This window comes from Lissotriton vulgaris, chromosome 4_1 (genome assembly GCF_964263255.1).
Source record: "Lissotriton vulgaris chromosome 4_1, aLisVul1.2, whole genome shotgun sequence".
Taxonomy (NCBI): Eukaryota; Metazoa; Chordata; class Amphibia; order Caudata; family Salamandridae; genus Lissotriton; species Lissotriton vulgaris.
In genome coordinates this window covers 671,496,338-671,515,633 of record NC_141691.1, presented here as the reverse complement: position 1 = coordinate 671,515,633, position 19,296 = coordinate 671,496,338, and the positions used below count along the sequence as shown (strand labels likewise).

Sequence of the window (19,296 nt, the reverse complement as noted above, 5' to 3'; positions counted from 1 at the left end):
ACGTCACTGGTGCCTTTTCGGCCTCGTGTGGATCAAGATACGGCTCCTTATCCACTCTTTCCTGGGCCCGGGTCAGAGACATTGCATTTCCTCAACGCGATTTATGGCATGTTTGCCAGGGCAGTCTACCCTACCAGTGCGCCTTTGGGCACCGTGGGTCCACTTGCTTTTAATTTGGGCATTCCTCAGCAATATGCCCAGGCACCTTTTGTGCCCTTTATGCCGATGGCGCCGTCCTAGCAGTTTCTGGCTCCCAGGTTCTCGACGCCAGACTCTCAGTCTCTGGCTCCTTCTGGTGGTTGCTCTTCTTCTCGACTTTGAGCGGCGCAGTTACCCGCGCCTGCACCAGTGTCTTCGGTGCCATGCGTGGCGCCTTCAACACCAATTCCTATTCGGAAGATGAGAGGCACAGAGACTGTTAGAGGAAGAGGAATATCAGCAGGATGAGGCTTAAGAAGGTGAGATTAAAGAGGATGAGTTTGAAGGCCTTCAGGAGGCAAGTGGATTAGACACTTCCCCAGGAAGCAACCTTTCATCTCCAAAGGCATTACCCTCGCAAGATGTTGCACCATATCATGCGGTTATTAGGAAGGCTGCTGAACTTATAGATCTTCGCTACTACTGCTGATTTCTGACCGAATAATCTGACAGAGGTATTACACTCTCCTTCCTCTGTGGTTGAGCCTCTTTTGCTGTTTAATGAGGCTTTGACTGAGCCTATTTTGGAGGTGTGGAGGAAGCTCCTTTCTGCACCGGCAGTTTCAAAGACTATAGCAAGAAGATACAGGCATGCTCCAAATAATCCTGCTTTTCTTTCAGCTCATCCTTCCCCTGAAAGTTTAGTGTTGCAGGCTTCTTGTTCAAAGCAATAGACAGGGTCTTTCCCTCAGACTCCTGGTGACAGGGATGCGAAAAAATTAGAACAATCCGCCAAAAAGGTTTTCTTCTCCAAGTATGGCTTTGAAATCCACCAATGCAACATGCTTGTGGGGGAGGTATATTCATGCCTTGATGGTCTCAGCGAAACAATTAGTTCCAAATTTGCCGGAGAATGATCGAAGCTCTTTTCAGGAGATCATGGCGGATACCCAGGCGGCTGCTCGTCCGGTTATAATCTGGTTTGGACACTGCTGATTCAGTGGCAAGAGTGATGGGTTCTTCTTTTGCTATAAGCATGCCTGGCTTATGTCTTCAGGTTTCTCTCCTGATGTACAGAATACTCTTCTCGATCTTTCATTTGATGGTTCCAAGCTTTTTGGGGAAAGGGCTGATTCTGCGCTACAGCGGTTTAAGGACTGTGTAGGGCCACTGCTAAATCTTTGGGTCTCCATTCCCAAGCTAGAGTATTTTGTTTTAAGAGGTATGGTGGTTTGCCAGGATGTCTTCCTTTCGAGGCCGCCAACAACTTCAGCAGCAGCAGAGCCTCCAGTGCCAGTCTTACGGAGGGAAGAACAGAAGTTGTTTGCAGGGTACAGCCCATCTACTTTCCTCCTCCTCCCTTTCCTCTTCTGCCCCTGTCACTGGTGTCTCTGGAACGCAGCCGTAGATCCCCCATCTTGGAGCATGCTGGTCCTGTAGGGAGTAGAGTATCCCATTTTCTACAAGATTGGAAATCTATAACCTCAGACCTTTTGGGTTTTGAATCTTGTGGAAAATGCGTACGCCCTTCCCTTTTGGGAGTTTCCGTCCTCCTTACCCTCCTCGCCAGGGCGGATGTTCAGAGGACTATTTGCTGCTTCTACAGCAGGAGGTTCTTGTGTTATTGCAAAAAGGTGTGATAAAGGTGATCCCCAAGAATGACCGGTTAAGGCCTATTCTGGACCTCAGAGTCTTGAATTTTTACCTCCGGCAGGAGAAATTAAAGATGTTGATCCTAGCTCGGGTTCTTCTGGCGCTGCAGCAGGAAAACTGGATGGTGTCTATCGATGTACAGGATGCGTATTTTCACATCCCCCATCCTGAAGTCGCATCGGAAGTATCGTCATTTCACAGTAGGGTCCCAACACTACCAGTTTGTGGTCCTCCCATTTGGACTTTCTTCCGATCCTTGAGTCTTCACAAAGGTGATGGGGGTGGTGGCAGCACGTTTCAGAAAGTCGGGGATGCCTGTTTTTCCTAACCTGGACGACTATCTGCTCAAAGCAAAGTCTCCAGAGATGGTGCTTCATCATCTGCAGGTAACAGACCTATGTATCAGGCTAGAGAACTGTTTTTGGAAAAAAGGCGCCTTCATCATAGGCTGATTAAAAAGTCTAAGGCAGCCTACTATGCAGGACAAATCCTGGGGGCGGAGAATTCGGCCAAAGAACTCTTTGGTATTTACAAGTCTCTGACCACGGTAAATTCACCTACTGAGCCGGAGAGTTCCTCAACAGAGGCATGTGACCGAATTGCCGAATATTTCTCAACGAAAGTCGAGAAGATCTACTCGACTTTCCCTAATCCGCCGACAGGGATTGACTTCGAGGTAGCACTTGGGGACACGGAGACGGCAGGGCATCTTACAAACTTCCGCACCCCTCCTTTTGAGGATCTAGTAGTGGTGTGTCGCTCTGTCAAATCAGGGTCCCCGTGGGACCCAGTGTCACCCAAACGCCTGGCGGACAGCTTTGAAGTCCTGGAGCCTTATATGAGGCACGTCCTGGATATCTCTTTCAGATCGGGAAAGCTGCCTGAGGGGTGGAAACAGGCGGTGGTGCTTCCGCTCCGGAAGAAACCCCACTTAGGCTTCGAGGTATTAGAGAATCTGAGGCCCATCTCCCTCCTGCCTTTTCTGTCCAAAGTGGCAGAAAAGGTGGTTAATACCCAAATCATGAAGCACGTGGAAGAGACGGGACTGCTCCACGCGACGCAGTTTGGCTTTAGGCCACGCCATTCCACCGAGTCTGCCCTCCTTATGGCTACGGAACATCGGAGGGAGGGTGTGGATGCAGGCCAAACTATGGCTTTGATCCTGTTGGACCTCAGCGCGGCGTTCGACACTGTAGCTCACAACATCTTGCTACAGTGTCTGAACAGAGGTGGCATCTCTGGCACCGCGTTGAGATGGATCCAGGACTTCCTCAAGGGGAGAAGCTTCCGAGTCAGGCAAGGAGACTGCTATTCAAAGGGGGTTCCCTTGGGCCAAGGCGTGCCGCAGGGCTCGTCATTGAGCCCGACCCTTTTCAATTTGTATGTCGCGCCTGTTGCTTCGATTGTGGAGAGTCACGGTCTCCAACTGGTTTCGTATGCCGACGATACGCAGCTGGTGATCTCCCTATCGCACGCGCCCTGTCTTGCTGCCGATGGCTTCCGTTCGTGCATGAAAGATCTTGCCGAATGGATGGCTATCAATTGTTTGAAGCTTAATGGCAGCAAGACAGAGGTGCTGGTGGTGGGGAGAGCCCAGTCTGCCTGGTCGTCGGCATGGTGGCCACCCTGTCTTGGACCAACCCCCTGCCAAGAGGCACGTAATCTGGGGGTGTGGTTTGATGCGGGTCTTACTTTTGGCCCCCAGATCAACCGGGTGGTAGGAGTCTGTTTTGGGATTTTGAAGAAGCTGAGAAAGGTCCTTGACTTACTCCCGATCGAGGCCCGTCAAACCCTGGTCCATGCCCTGGTGACAGCTAGGTCGGACTACGGGAACCTGTTGTACCTGGGGGCTCCAGAAAAAAGTATGGCACGCCTGCAAGTGCTGCAGAATGCGGCAGCACGTCTGATTCTTAGGCTGCCCAAAAGGGCGCCTTCTAAAGCGGCCCTCCAGAAGTTACACTGGCTCCCCGTGAGGAGAAGAGTGGAATAAAAAGCCCTCTGCACCTGTCATCGAATCTTGAATGGCAGGGCACCCGACCCTTTGAATAAACTGGTCGAAGTGTATCAACCAACACGAGCGCTTAGATCCGCAGGGGGCGGTCTACTGAGGATCCCCAGAGTTAAGAAAGCCCGCATGGGAGGTAGGTCTTTTAGATGCTTAGCGGCAAATAATTGGAATAAACTACCGGCGGACCTGCGCTTGGAATCGGAGGAAGCCAGGTTCCGAGCAAAACTGAAAACATTCCTTTTCACTAAATAATTTTCCGCTCTGCTTGTTGTGCTCCCGCACGCTGCCTCTCCCACTTTTAGCGCGTGGACACGCCGGTGTGCGTAATCGCAGCGCTTTACAAATGTCCCAATAATAATAATAATAATATAATAATAACAGCGCAACTGTTGTACGTTTTGGGATTCTCGATAAATGTGCCCAAGTCTCACCTGGTGCCCTCTCAGCGCAACCTCTTCATAGGGGCAGTATTGGATACTACAGCGTGTCAAACCTCAGGGCTCGACAAATCATATAAAATGCTCTAGACCTGCAGGTCTAGTAAACTACAAAATCTCCTCGACCTAACTTAAATGAACTTGACCTCAAACTCTGAAAACTGAGCAAATGTGACAAGTTAGCAAGATTTAAAAGCATTTTTATTTCTCATTTACTTCATGAGCAATAAAGATGCCTTTAAATCTTGCTTTCTTGTCACATTTCCTCTGCTTTCAGAGGCAGAGGTCAAGTGTCAAGTTTGTATTCCTACTCGCCAGAAAGGGCGAGTAGGACCTAAAAATAGCTCGTCCTTAATCAATCTCACTCGCAAATGCGAGCGGTCGAGTGAATTTCTCGAGCCCTGAACCTTCCCACCTCCTCAGAGGAATCTCGACATTCAGGAAATTATTCCCTTGTTTCACGATGGAGCTGTTCCAGTCCTGAAGGTCCTACGCCTGCTCGGTCCGTTCGCATCCTGTATTCTGTTGGTCAGCCTGGCACATGAGGGCACCCCAGTGGTGCCTCCGCAGGCAGTGGTATCGGCACCATGGAGATCTCAGGGAGTCGGTCATGATCTCCTAGAGAACCTGCAGCGGATCTGTCTTGGTGGAGTGTGCAGGGTAACTTGTCTCAAGGAAAGCCTTCTCAGCTTCCTCCACCGGTGGCCACAGTGATCACGGATGCCTCCACTCTAGGGTGTTGTGCTCATCTGGGGGATCTGGAGGTCAAAGGTCTTTGGTCTCCAGAGGAAACGTTTCTTCACATCAACCTTCTGGAATTGCGGGCGATACGTTTGGCACTAAAGGCCTTCCTTCCATCCCTTTGCGGTCAGTCAGTTCAGGTCCTGACTGACAATGCTACCACAATGTGGTACATCAACAAACAGGGAGGGGTAGGGTCGGTCGTATTTCCTCTGCAGAGAGGCTCTGCGACTCTGGTCCTGGGTTCAGGGCCATCAGATTTGTGTAATGGCAAATCATCTGTCCGGTGTGTTGAATGTTCGTGTGGACATCAGTCTGCATTACTCAGCTGATCACGAGTGGCGGCCTCATCCATAGGTAGTCAATCTCGGCTTCAAGGTGTGGGGATTTCCTCGGTTGGACCACTTTGCCACTTGCGAGAACTTGCACTGCCCGTCATTCAGCTGTCTCAGGTTTCTGATGCAGGGAATGTTGGGGGACGCGCTTCAATTGGATTGGAGCTCACAACTCCTGTACGCGTACCCCCTGTACCCTTGATTCCTTGAGTACTGGGAAAAATTTGCCAAGACTGGGCCCAAGTCCCTTTGATCGCCCCGGATTGGCCAAGAAGGGTGTGGTACACCGATCTACTTAACCTCTCATCGCACCCTCTGCTCCATCTCCCTCTCAGGGCAGATCTTGTCTCGCAGGGGCAGTTTCTACACCCCCACCTCCAGAGCTTGCATCTTCATGCCTGGAGATTGAACGGGGAAATCTGAGTTCTTTCTCTCTCCCACCTGATGAGGGGGACACTCCACCAAATCTATTTATTCCTCTAGGTGATCAAAATTAAATGGTGTGGAGAGAGGTCTATTGATCCTTTGAAAGCCCATTTGTCTGACATTCTATGGTTTCCTCTTTCTTTGGCCCAGCAGGGTTGTGCTGTAGCTACGATAAAGGGATAATTGTCGGCTTTCCTTTGTTTGCCAGACCAGCCGTCTTTATTAAAGTCCCCCAGTGTTATGAGGTTCATTAAGGGCTTTACCAATAGGTTTCCTCCCACTCCTTTCGTTATGCCTCAGTGGGATTTAAATCTTGTTCTTACATTTCTGATTGGTTCTCCTTTTGAGCCTCTTTATAGTTATCGGTTGAGGTTGATCGCTATTACCTTGGCCAGGAGGGTGAGTGAGCTTCAGGCTCTTGGTTCCAAACCTCAGTTTTGACCATTCATGCAGAAAAGTTGGTTCTCAGGTCCAAGGCTGCTTTCCTGCCTAAGGAGGTTACCCCTTTCCATCTTGGGCAAATCATTACTATACCTACCTTCTATCCTCCCCCTTCCAAGAAGGAGAGACTTCATCGCCTCAACCCTAAAAGAGCTGTCTGTTTCTATCTGGACAGAACCAGGGATCTGAGGCTAGACGATCAGCTTCATTGGCTATGTTGGACGAATGAAGGGCAAGGCTGTTCACAAGCAGACTCTCTCCAGGTGGATCATCTTGTGCATCAAGATCTGCTACCCCTTGTCCAAGAAGGAACTGCCTGAAGGTATTAGAGCTCATTCCACCAGAGCCAAGTCGTCTTATGCTTTGGCTAGAGATGTTCCTGTTGTTGACATTTGTAAAGCGGCAACTTGGGCCTCCTTCCACATCTTTGCCAAGTGTTACTGCTTGGATTTGGAGGTTAGGTGCTACAGGCTTTTTTTGGTATAAGCAGGTGAACCCCCTCCTCCGGGAGTGGGACTGATGTGAGATTCAACTCAAAAGGTGAGGAATCCACAGGCAGATGTATCCATCAGAAGGACAAGTTACTTACCTTCGGTAAAACTTTTTCTGGTGGATACAGTATCTGCCTATGGATTCCTCACTGACAAACCCTCCTCCCCGTTGTCCACCTTCGTATACCAACGGTATTATTGGTTATTTGACATGGTTGTTTTCCTGTGTCTTTTGAATGCCTTGCTTTTTGGTCATAGGAAATGCTTAGTTTCTTTAGCTTTTCTGATCATTCTTTATACTGTGTGTATTTGTGTTTATATTGTATACTGTGTATGCTTCAATTATGTTGTCGGTCCACCCGTTCGCCTCAGAGGCACGCAAAAATGGGTGGCACAGACATCAGCACACCAAGGTGTATTTGTGGCTCCGATTAAGTCAGACAGAGTCTCGAGCGGAGCCGTGTTATTGTGCCATCCTCGCCGACGTGGGAGAGCTAGGATAAGTTTCCACAGAATGCTGGCGCAGGGGAGAATTCAAAAGGTGAGGAATCCACAGGCAAATACTTGCACCCAGGCCATGCAAGAATCAACACTCTAGTCAGGGTACGCTAAATACACATTGAAAAATAACCTGTGCTCACCCTCTGGTAGCTTGGCACAGAGCAGACAGGCTTATCTAAAGAGGCTATGTGTAAAGTGTTTGGGCAACACACGCAGTAACACAGTGAATAATTACAAAGAGACTCCACACAGATTTAGAAAAATAGAGACTATTTATCTGAGCAAAATGAGACCAAAACGATAAAAATGCAATAGGTGGAAGTCAAGATTTTAAAAAAAAGATTAAATGCAAAAACTGTGCTTAGAAGTCACTAGCAGTCAAATGGTTACTTGAGGTTGTGAGACCAGTGCAAATCCAAAGTTCAGGCCTATTGCGATGGAGGGCAGGCAGTCTACAGGGCCACTGAGAAAGTACCTTGGATGGAGGAAAGCAATGACGCTGCAGGCACGATGCATTGATTTTCCCCACACAGTCTCGTCGCTGCGTCTAGTTTTGCTGAGGTAAAGGCACTGCGTCATTGTCGAGCCGCACAGAGCGACGTCTGGCTGCACAGGCTGTAGAACCTTTCTTGTCGAACAGCCTCTGTGCCAGCGTCTAAGGATGATGCATTGGTTCCGGGTGGTGCAAAAGTTACGATGAGCCCATTTTATAGGAAATCAGCTGCAGAACCCACTTCTGAGGCCCAGAACTTGAAGAGGGCACCTCAGGCATGGGTAGGACTCACAGAAGGCAAAATCCAGCAGAATTGCAGGTAGTGTTTTATGTTCCTGAGACTTCAGATAACAGGAGGCATGCTTTTGGGGATCCATTGGAAGCAGTCCAGCTCTCCTTCAGCAGAATCTGGGAGCAGCAGGGCAACAAGCAGAAAAGCAGTCCTGTTGAGTCCTTTAAGCAGCACACCAGTCCTTCTGAAAAAGGTTCAGTTCAAAATCCTCAAGTGTTGATTTTAGGGGGTCAGAGACCCAGTACGTACCCCCAAAAGTGCCTTTTATGTGGGGGGTGACTTTAAAGCAATGTTCTGACAGGCAGAAAGACCCTTTTCAACACAGTCCTGCCTGCCAGGCTATCTGTGGGGGGGGTAAACAGTCCTTTGTGTGGGGACAGGACACACCCTATTCAAGTGAAGGTTTAGCCCCTCCCCTCCCTCCTGCCCAGGCAAGGCCATCAGATTGCAGATGTATCTAGATGGGTACCTGAGACACCTATCCTTCCTGTATTGTGGCTATCTCGAGGGAATGTACAAAGCATGGCTGTCGCCCAGACGTCTGTTGGAGACAGGCTGCAAAGCACACAGTTATAAGCACAGAGAAATGTCCACTTTCAAAAAGTGGCATTTCTAAAATATTAATGCCAAATCCAACTTTATAAGTTAGGAGGATTTGTCATTACCATTCCAAACTTAACAAACATGAAAAGGCTACTCTTCTCTGATCAGGAATTAGATCTTAGAAGTGTATTAAGAAATTCCCAATGCTAACCTAAGAGAGGAGTAGGCTTCACAGTTGTGAAATGCAGAACATACCAGTACAGATCCTACCTTTACTTTACACAGCACCCTGCCCTCAGGGCTACCTAGGGCCTACCTTGGGGCGAATTATGTGTAAATAGAAGGGGAGTTTCAAGCTTGGCAAGTATTTGTAAATGCCAAGTCGAAATGGCAGTGTACTACACACACAGGCCCTGCAGTGGCAGGCCTGAGACAGGTTTGAAAGGCTACTTCTGGGGGTGGCGCAGTCAGTGCTGCAGGCCCACGAGTAGCATTTAATTTACAGGCCCTAGGTATATGGTATTGGTACACCACTTTACAAGGGACTTACAAATAAATCAAAACCAGGTGAAAACCAATTATTCCATGTTTAGAGTTGAGAGCACAAGCGCTTTAACTCTGGACAGCAGTGATAAAGTGTCCAGTGTAAACCAATTATACCATGTTTAGAGTAGAGAGCATATGCACATTAGCTCTGGTCAGCCGTTGTTAAGTGTCCAGAGTCCTAAAGTCAACAAAAAGGTCAGAAAAAGAAGAGGAGGGAGACAAAAGGTTAACGGTGACCTTCAGAGAGGGCCGTTTTCTAATAGATGCCATAGTTGAGAGGAATATACTACTATCTTTTACCAATTAATTTCAGACACAAATACTGTTTTCAATCACTGTGCTGTCTATTAACTACTTTATTTCATCTGTTAGATCCAATAAGGTTAGAAGTTAATGTAATGCTAAAAGGAGTTTTCTTTGGAACCATGCCTGTGGGTATGGTATTCATTCATATCTTATTTCTCACACACACCCTGATAGTGGTTCAGGTACAGTTGGAGTTAAAAAGCTAGGATACCACATCCCTGCTAAAAACTCCTTCTCCGCTTTTGCTGTTCGATTTTCAGTGTTAATGATTTGGCACTTTCTATGACCAAATGAAGTGTAACACATTTTATGAGCCAGGGATTATGTGCCCCTGAACACTTAAACTCGGCTTGGTAAGCTGGTGACACCTATGCCTTGGCATTGCTAAGGAATTCAGTCTGATTTTCATTCTATTTCTCTTTGAATTGCATATCAAAATATTGTCACATTGGCGTTCAGCATAGGTATGCTCACTAAGGTGCTCTGCCTAGCCTGATCTTCTTCTTGGCTTTTGTTTGTAGAGGATGACCAACATTAGAGGAACTCCTCCCACATATGTTGTTGGCCCCTAATGATTTTACATTGGCATGTGTTGTGAGTGCTGGGAAGGACTATACAATCTGGCACTCTTTGATTAGGTGAGCTAGACAGCGGTTAGTCTCCTTTCCCGTTCGATAGAAGCTGCGGTACATGATCCTGTACAGGCGAAGTGCCCTAGCTAAGAGCAATTTGCTATATTCATATTTTACCATCCATTTGATCCATACATGCTACATGCATTCCATTCATTTAAACCTTGACCCCTGTTTAATGGCCCCAGGACCCTATAGTGGAGAAGAGATGCTCAGTTTCTTGATTATTTTGTAGTCTCAAAGCTTGTAAGATTCCAGCCCTTATTTTCGTTTTGAATTCATGTTGTATTGAACATCCATCTCTTTTGTGATTGCAAATCTGAGGAAAGAGTCAAGTGCTTTATGTATGGTCACACAATTCTGCTGCAGAATTTAGAAGGTACCGACTGCATGGGAGAAATAAAATACTGTCAGTATGTTAATGTCAATGCATGGGTCAAAGGTTTTGTCATGTTCCTAAGAGCAGCAGTATCTAAACAGTTGAAAAAGGCTCCCTTGACAGTCATCCAGCAGTCAAGGATCACCTTACAGGCTGACCTTATGGTCCCAGCACTCCATTATTCCACTCTTATGGTATTAATAGGCCACTATCTGGAAGGGACAATACTTATTTCTAGGAAGAAAATGAAGGCTTGCATTGGTTCCTCTCATATACGGGTATAAGTGTCAGGCTCCTAGAACTGATTTTACCAGCGCTCCACCCACCGTTCCTCCCTATTGGTAATTATGACTTCCATGTGGGAGGCTGTATCTAAATTGACACTCCTGTGTTTTTTCCTCATCAACTGCCAGACCAGACTATAAACATACTGAACTCTGCTAGTTTGGGAGAAAAGTGTACTAAAGTGTGCGTTACTAGTTAAGGCCATTCATTTTTTTCAGAGCAGTTTCAGCTTCGGTAAATAGATGCAGCCATGAGCACCCTGCTTCAGAGACTAACATGCTTTAAGGCAGATATGCATAATGCGGTGCAAATTGTCAGTGGAAGACCTGCATGCAATTAAGTTAACTTGATATGGGGTCTTTATTTTTAGTTCATAGATTTGTTTTGTCTGCAGACATCTTCATAAGATTTTTCAGTTCTCTGTTGAATGATAGTGTGCTGTCTTGATTGGTCAGTGCTCTTTCTTTTTTTATATATTTTTTTTATTAACTCCAATTATTACATGTAGAAAAAATAGAGATATAAATCAGTAGCAAATATAAAAAAAAGGATTTTCTTGGTTAATAAAAATAACTAGGATATACAATTCCTTACATTACACTCATTTCATTCCAGGACATCAATAATATACATATTATAATGGGTACAATTTGTCTTATACACATCTTATATCCCTGCTTCAGGCCGCGATTGGGGACCAGATTTTACTGCCACATACTCTAGAATGCCTTCCTCTAGTAGCATTATACGCCCCAAAAAGCGAGTTAAGCACATTTGGAAGCTTGGTGGATCCAGGTCTTTCCAGCGTGCCGCAAGTATTATTTTATAAACTGCTGTACCCACAAAAAGACATGATTCCTCTTCTATGCTTAATCCGAGAATGCTATCATAGCCAAGAATTAAAAGAGTGGGTGATTCCGCCACTTTATGCCCAAACACCTCCTCCCAGAATTCTGATAGCATCCTCTTGAGTAGTGTTAATTTATCACACTCTTAAAACATATGTATAAGGGTAGCTGGACCCACTCCGCACCTGGGGCACTCATCATTTATTCTTTTGCCCCATGCATGTATCTTAGCATGGGTATAGTGCAAATTATAGATCGTTTTGTATAGCTGGGTTTTAAGTTAGAAGATAAGAGCAAACGTTATGTTAATAGTAGACTCATGCCAATGTCAACATTGGGGTTAGCCAATTTACCAGCCCATAATACTTCCGTATGTTCCAGGTCATCTTGCAGTTTTTCGAAAAGCAGGCCATATATTATACCAAATCTGGTCGTATTATTACTTATCTCAAAGAATGGAATCTTAGCCAGTATATACTTGGAGTTTTTAGAATAAGGATATTATTAACCTGAATACATTTAAAATAGTCATTATTAGAAACCTCAAAGTTTCTCTAAGTTCAAAAATCTAGTATTTGAATCATCTCCCAAAATGTCCCATGCTGTAGTAATCCCCATGCTTTTCCATTTTTTAGAAATGTCGTCCTTAGCCTGCACAGGCAATAAAGAGGAGTGCCACAAGGGGGTTTATCTATTGAATTTAGGAATTGCCATGTATCTAGAAGCTTTCCTCCATATTTTCCTCTTACTACTTATGACTTTGAATTAGATTTTTTCATAATAACTTGGCTCTAATTTCCTCTGCAAGAGCCCATGGGCTTTCTTTCCAATTGATAGTTCATAGATAGATATTTCCATGCCCCCCCCGTGTTCTCAGTGGCAGCCGATTTGTTAAAAAGTGGTGCCATTTGATGAAGAGCAGCCCAAAAGTATAGCATCATATTGGGAATTGCTAGGCCACCCCTATTTTGTGGCGGGCAGTGCTCTTTCTGAAGTTATGTCAGTAGTGTTAGTCTGTTACATCTCATTGATGAACTAAATTCTTAGGTGCAATGTACTAGTCTTTCAGTTGCGAGACATGGCATTTAGTGGAAGGGCCTGGCTCACTTTGCTGTTGTGCTATAGGTTTTGTTCCATCCATATGTTTCTTGAACTTATCACGAATTCCTTTGGTAGCTGTCTCATGCGTGCCAGCAGAACTTTTTCAGCAGACACTTCTGGAGTCTAGCAGATCCAGAAGCTCTGGTGCAACCTTGTTATAGTTTGTGCCCTGCAGTTCAAGGCTGAGGTTTGCCCGGCCTTCTTTATGTAAGTATCCTCTCTCCCCTTGTTGTTGAGGCAACACGCCTGTGCCCACATTGCTTTCCTGACACTCAGCTCATTATCTATTTCAGACTGCCCAGCCTTACGCTTCTGTCTTGAGAAAGACCCGCCGTGACCGCCCATTGGGGCACATCAGGGTCGAAACGTCAACGCTATTCATAGGTCCAGTACCACCAGGATTCCACTAAGAAAAATAGGAATCTTTGGCTCCAAATCGGTTTCTGACCACCATAGAAACACTTGTGTATATAGGATATTGTTTGCACTGTATATATTCCTCACTCATTGAACATTTATTCACAAATGTTACTAAACCGCACTTTAATATTAATTGTGACAGTCTGTTCATGCTTTGTATGTGAACACTGAAGTAATTCGGCTATAAATGCATAGTACAATCCCTTGACTTCATGAAATATTTGTTGAGCATCTATTTCTAGAGCTGTTTTCTTTTGGGGAGTACGATAGTCTTGGATTGCATTATTAGCATGGTTAAATCATTTTGTTTTACCCAACAGAACCATCTCTTCATAAACTAGTTTGTACATAGTTTGGTTCTCACTGATTGAAGCTTGGTGAATGAAATATTCCTGGATCTTCCCAAGATTTGACAAACGTTTCTCTTCTCCAATGTACCCTTGAGCAAGATCCTAATTTTAGCATTTGCACTACCTTAGTGATAAAAGGCCAGATTCTACGCTATGCAGAAGGCTTGTAATATGCAAGTTGATTAATATTTTGTACTCTTGTGTTCTAGCTTTTTTCGTTATCAAATTTCGGATGCATCTGTCACCTAGTGGTGGGACCAGAAACTGCTTCTACAGCTATTAATACAGAGCATTCACATAGCAGCTGAAACTTTGCACATGTGTATGTAATTAACAGTGCAGCCTTGCCAGTTTCCTTGTTTCTTGCCATGGGTGTGCATTGGATCCTTTTTTTTTTTTTTCGCACAACATATTGCTTTTGCAACCTAACTATTTTTCTAAAATCCTTTCTCCCTTGCTTTCTTCTTTCAGATCTTCGAGCATTTATACAACTATTTACCTTTTATTTTGGTTGTGGTACTATCAGCTTTTTGAAGTGGCTGGGAGGCATAACCTTTGGTCTGGATGACAGACATCTATCACGCCCTTCCTGCTTTACATTTCTTACTGTTGATAAGAGGTCGTCCAAACCCGCCTGCTGACGTTGTTTTATCACCAGGAAGAAGACTTTGAGCGCAGTAAAACAACTCTGCTACCAGGCTCAGTGCCAAGCATCCTTTCTGACAGTAAGTAGTAAGGCATACTTTAGCCCCGCAAATCCTTCTCTGGCTGGTAACACACTTTCTGGCCTCCTTTCAGTGCTTAGATTAATTCACAGGAAGGTGTAAACACCAGGTTGTGATACTCTACCCGCAGTATCTGGCTCTACCCTGTTGTACTCTGGAAGGATGTCCTCCACAGTCAGACAACTCTGAAAACCTGTAATTCAGCCTCTCAGTAGATAACATTCAACCATTGAATTGAGCCCAACTCGTTTGAATGCTTGCAGAGACCGTAAGCTGCCTTTGCATCGAAAGGTTGAGTCCCTATCTCTGAACATGGTGTTGCAGGCCCAATGGAAGTGGGAGATTGAGAGGATCTCCCTTCCTGGACCACATGGAGGGACACTGTCACCTCTTCATTGAATCTAAAGACTTCAACCAATTACTCCGAGTTCAGCTCCTCTTGTTGGGTGTCTATTGTCGACCCTTCCTTGCATAGGATGCTTTCTTGACTCATTCTTTGCCCTCACAGTTGAGCTTGGCTTATGTGCTGAAATGTTTTTGGGAGGCAGGCCTTCTCTCGTGCTCATCATGCACAGGCTGTTCTCAAAGAAGATCATTAGGAAGCACCAGCTTCGGGCCAAAAGCCTTTAGGTTTCGGTGAAAAGTTGTCAACCACCTGTTTGATGGGACGATTATGTTTTACTAGAGGAAGTCTTTTAGCGGTGTAAGATGGGCATATTCGCAACAAAAGCAATATTGAGCAGTTCTCCCCTTTTGTAGCTGCCAAAGACCCACACGTCTCTTAATTTGCAGGTGTCCTTTTGAAGCAAGACCCCCTGCTCGTCCTTTCTCTTTTCTAGAAGCAGACAGGCAAGTAGACATCCACCCAACCTAAGGAAGCCCCTCTGCAGGCCCCTGATAACCAAATATGCATTGTTTTTCTCTGTGGTAAAGAAGGGCTATGCTGTATCGGAACCTCCTTCATTTTTAACACCTCTGTCAGTCTGCGATCCTGGAACTTACACTAAAGGTGAAAAGGCTCCTCTCAGCAGCAGTTGTCAGTCTCGCTCCTAAAAAATGGGCAGTGACACACCACTCCTACTTTTGTGTAAGTAGGGCTACTGGAGTTTTGCAACATTAATGGACCTAATTATGAGGCTGGGTTGCAAAACGATGCAGCAAGTAATGGCATGTTATGCAGCACAATCTAAACTGCAGTATTGTAGATTCATTTTGGCATTTTACCAATTTCTTATACTGTCTGGGCACCTAGTTAGTACCAGTACAAGAGCTGAAAATGCAATCTGCTAAAAAAGTGTCACTTTATTTTAGAACTTTTTTTTTTTTGATCAAATATATTTTTGAGTTCCACAAAGCGATATCCTACATACATTGAACTAAAGAAAACAGGGGACAAAGCTGCTGCACCCGTCCCCCACGCTGCATAGAACCCAACCGTACATCCAGTAAGCGAGGTGGGACCAAGTGTTCATGTATGCTCGCATAGTGAGGGGCATGCCCCACGGTGTCCACCAGAACTCTTTTCCACCAGAACTCTTTTCCACCAACCACCCTAGAGACCCACCCACCCCAACTCACCCCAACTGTGTCCTACCCCCCCTCCTTCAACCCCCCCCCCTCCCCCCCCCCCCCCGCCCGGTGTGTTCCTTGTAGCGCTTAGAAGTGACTATTCGGGGTTCAGGCTAGACCTTATGTTCCGCTCTGGCTGTCTCGTCTCGAAACCCTTCCGCCAGTTTCAGAACCCTGAGATACTTCGGACATGTAAGCTCCGTAAATTCTTGGGAGAGTAGAGAGATGAGTGGCTGCCATATTTCTGTGAAAGTTTCGGATGTCTGCGTGAGCGAGGCCTGTATCTTCTCCATCCCCATGACATACCACAATCTGTGTTTCTGTAGTAGGGGATCTCTGTGTATAGTCATAATCTAGTGAATAGTCCCGCCCATGTGCGTGGACCCCGGAGCAATCAAAAATAATCTCTAAAGTGTCGAAAAAATGCAGAACTGCATAGACACTTAAGAGAGAATTTAAAGACATATAATGCAGCCCACAAAAAGGCTACACTGTCCAGTACTTCAGCTAGAAATTTCACCAAAAGTCCACAAAAACAGCAAAGCCTGTCCAGATTTCCATTGTCTTCAGTACAAACCCCTCTGGAATATAGAGAGGAAGACCTGGACAGACAAGCCCCATAGGCTGCCATTATGTGTCTCAGAATAGGGTACTGTGCCTTTAAGAGAACTTTCCAGAACTTCACAGTATCCCAGAATGCCCTGCAGGTCTCTCATACTTTCAGTTCTTTTTTCCGGCTCCTGCAAGCAGGACCCTGGAGCATTGAGCTCTCCCTTTTCAAGGGTTTTGTTGGTGTTTTTTCACTAAATTCGATTTTGTGTACTTTTAAAGTACTTTGGTGTCTTTCTTCTTGGTTTCTTGCACCCTTTTGTTGTCCATAATGCCTGCATTATTTGACAAATGCCCGGAGTGCTCCAGGAAGAAGGCCAAGTCAGACCCCCATGAGGTCTGTATCCTCTGCCTTCCCTCTTCCCACATCCCTGAGGAGTGATCAGGCTTCAGGGATTAGAAGAAAGAAGACAGAAGACGCAAGGTGGGTCTGGAGGGGCTTCATCTGCCCATGCTGAGGCCCCTGGGGGACTCCCCGGGGGCAGGAAGCCCAGCACACGTCCCCATTCTCCGTCTGGGTCGGTGGTACCCACCAAGACGTCGAGGGGGAAGTCCAAGGCCGGCTCCCCGTCTCCCCAGGGCTCTGGGTCGAGGAAACGTCGCCCGTCGACGTCGAGGGACCTGCATAGGCCGCCTTCGAACACAGAGACATTGTCATCGTCGCTGTCTTCGACGTCGAGCTCTCGGCGTCGACAGGCCCGGCGTCGACGCTCGCCGCCGAGGCGATACAGTCGATCGCCGTCGAGACGCACAGCTTCATCGTCGTCGAGGGGATCCTCGTCGTCGAGCCCGCCGTCGACGCAGAAGCATTCGCCGGCGAGACGGAAGCGTTCGCCGTCGAGGCGAAGGAGGTCGCCGTCTAGGTCGACGTCGAGACACTCCAAGGCGACGTCGAGGCGGTCGCCGTCCAGACGCAGGGGATCGTCGTCAAGATGGTCCGGGTCGACGTCGAGACATGGCAGCCGTTCGACACCGAAGAGGAGGAGACGGTCGACGGTCGACGCCGGAACACCGGTCAGCGGCGTCGAGGGATCGTACTACGCGGCCTAGGGCTGTGGGGGGCTCCCCTCAGCCCAGGAAGGATGGTGGGTCACCGGGATCGGTGTACTCGGAGGTGTATATTCCAAAGAAGTCTGTTCCACCTCCTCCTCCGTTACCTAGAGGCCCGCGTCCGAGGACTCCTACCCCTCCTCCGTTGCCTCCTCTGCCTGAAAAGCCTCCACCGGTTCCGCCGAGGTCGGTCTCGTTGCCCAGGCTCCGGACACCTCCCAAGAAGACTCCTAAATCTAAGGAACCACGTAAGCCCAAGTCTGCCACCCCGGAGAAGCCGGTGGACCGGCCGAGGCCCAAGAGATCGAAGTCTCGCTCCAGACGGAGAGAACGATCGAGGAGCAGGCGCAGATCCTCCACTCGTTCCAGACGGCACCATAGGAGACATAGATCCAGGACCGATACGTCTTCTAGGACCCGCTCTTATTCCCCTACTTTGTCCGATTCCCCGGAGACTAGGGTGTCTCCTATCGATGACATCGGTACATTCCAGGAGGTTCTCCTGAGGGGGGCTGCGAAGTTGGGTATCACGGTGACGGCTCCTACACCTACGACGTCCGTGATATTCGAGACTGTGCACAAGAAGCACCTGTCTCGCCCTCTGTTGCCCTTGGTTCCGGGACTGGTTGAACCGGCACAAGAACTGTTTCTTACACCGGCGGTGGTGAAGGCTGCCCCGTCCAGACTTTTGAAAAAATACAGGGCACCGGACTCGGACCCTGCCTTCCTGAGGATGGACCCAGTCCCCGACTCAGTGATAGTGACGGCGGCCAGAAAGCAACATTCTACCTCCCCGTCCTCCACCATGCCTCCGGACAAGGAGAGCCGCTGGATTGATTCGGCGGGAAAGAAGGCGTGTGGGACTTCTTCCACGACAATGAAGGCTTCCAGCGACTCTGCATTACTGGGACGATAGGACCGTGCGCTTTGGGATTCCATGAAGCAGTTCGCGGACCTTGTGCCGCCTGACAGGAGGGAGAACTTCATGGAAATCGTCAAGGAGGGGATACTGGTCTCGGACCAGGCCATCAGTGCCGCGGCGGATATATCCTTGTTAGCTGCACATGGCTACTGCCACGGTATCAACCAGTGCCGCCATGCTTGGCTCAGGCTTACGTCTCTCAAGCCTGAGGCGCAGCAGCGAGTGGCCAACCTGCCGTTTTCCGGGGGCACGCTCTTCGGTAAGCACGCAGATGACGAGATGGCCCGGATGAAGGCCGAGGCTAAGACCCTGACGGCGGTGGGCTTGGAGAAGCCCAAAGACAAGAAACCCTACCGCCAGTTCCAACGGCGGTTCGGCTCACAGGGGAAAGGAAGAGGACAGTCTTCGGGACAACAGCAGCAGCAACAACAGCAGCAGTTCCGAAGACCTTTCCAAAAACGTCAGAGGGGTAGAGGTGGACAGCAGTCCTCTACCATGACCAAGGGCCCGGCCGGGTCTCGACCCTGAGCGGTTACTTCCCCGTCATCCGTTACCCGCTCCGGTGGGGGGAAGCGTTCAATTTTTTCTAGCAGAGTGGAGAAAAATTACTCAGGACAAGTGGGTGCTGAATATTGTTTGCAATGGATACAGTCTTCGATTCATCAGCCCTCCTCCAGCGATCCCTCCGGTCAGCTCGCAGTATCAACTGCGCGAGCTCCAGGCGGAGGCCGATATCCTGTTGAGGAAAAGGGCGATAGAAGACGTACCTCTGTCTCAAAGAGGAAGAGGTCTGTACTCCCGGTTCTTTCTGGTTCGCAAGAAGGACAAGAACGAGTTCAGGCCCATTCTGGACTTGCGACAGGCAAACAAGTGGATTCGCAGAGAAAAGTTTCGCATGCTGTCGTTGCATCAGATTTATCCTCAGTTGCAACAGGGGGACTGGCTTTGTGCCATAGACCTACAAGATGCGTACTTCCACGTGCCCATCGCACACAAACACAGGAAGTTTCTGCGTTTTCAAGTCGGCACCAATCATTACCAATACACTGTGCTGC

At 47.6% G+C, this 19,296-nt stretch overlaps 1 protein-coding gene across 1 annotated transcript in view; it reads left to right on the top strand.

Annotated features, from left to right (window-relative positions):
- The window catches only part of VAPA (VAMP associated protein A), a 333,878-nt gene that overhangs the window by 296,112 nt on the left and 18,470 nt on the right, over positions 1-19,296 (top strand). The gene's annotated exons all lie outside the window — the stretch shown is intronic.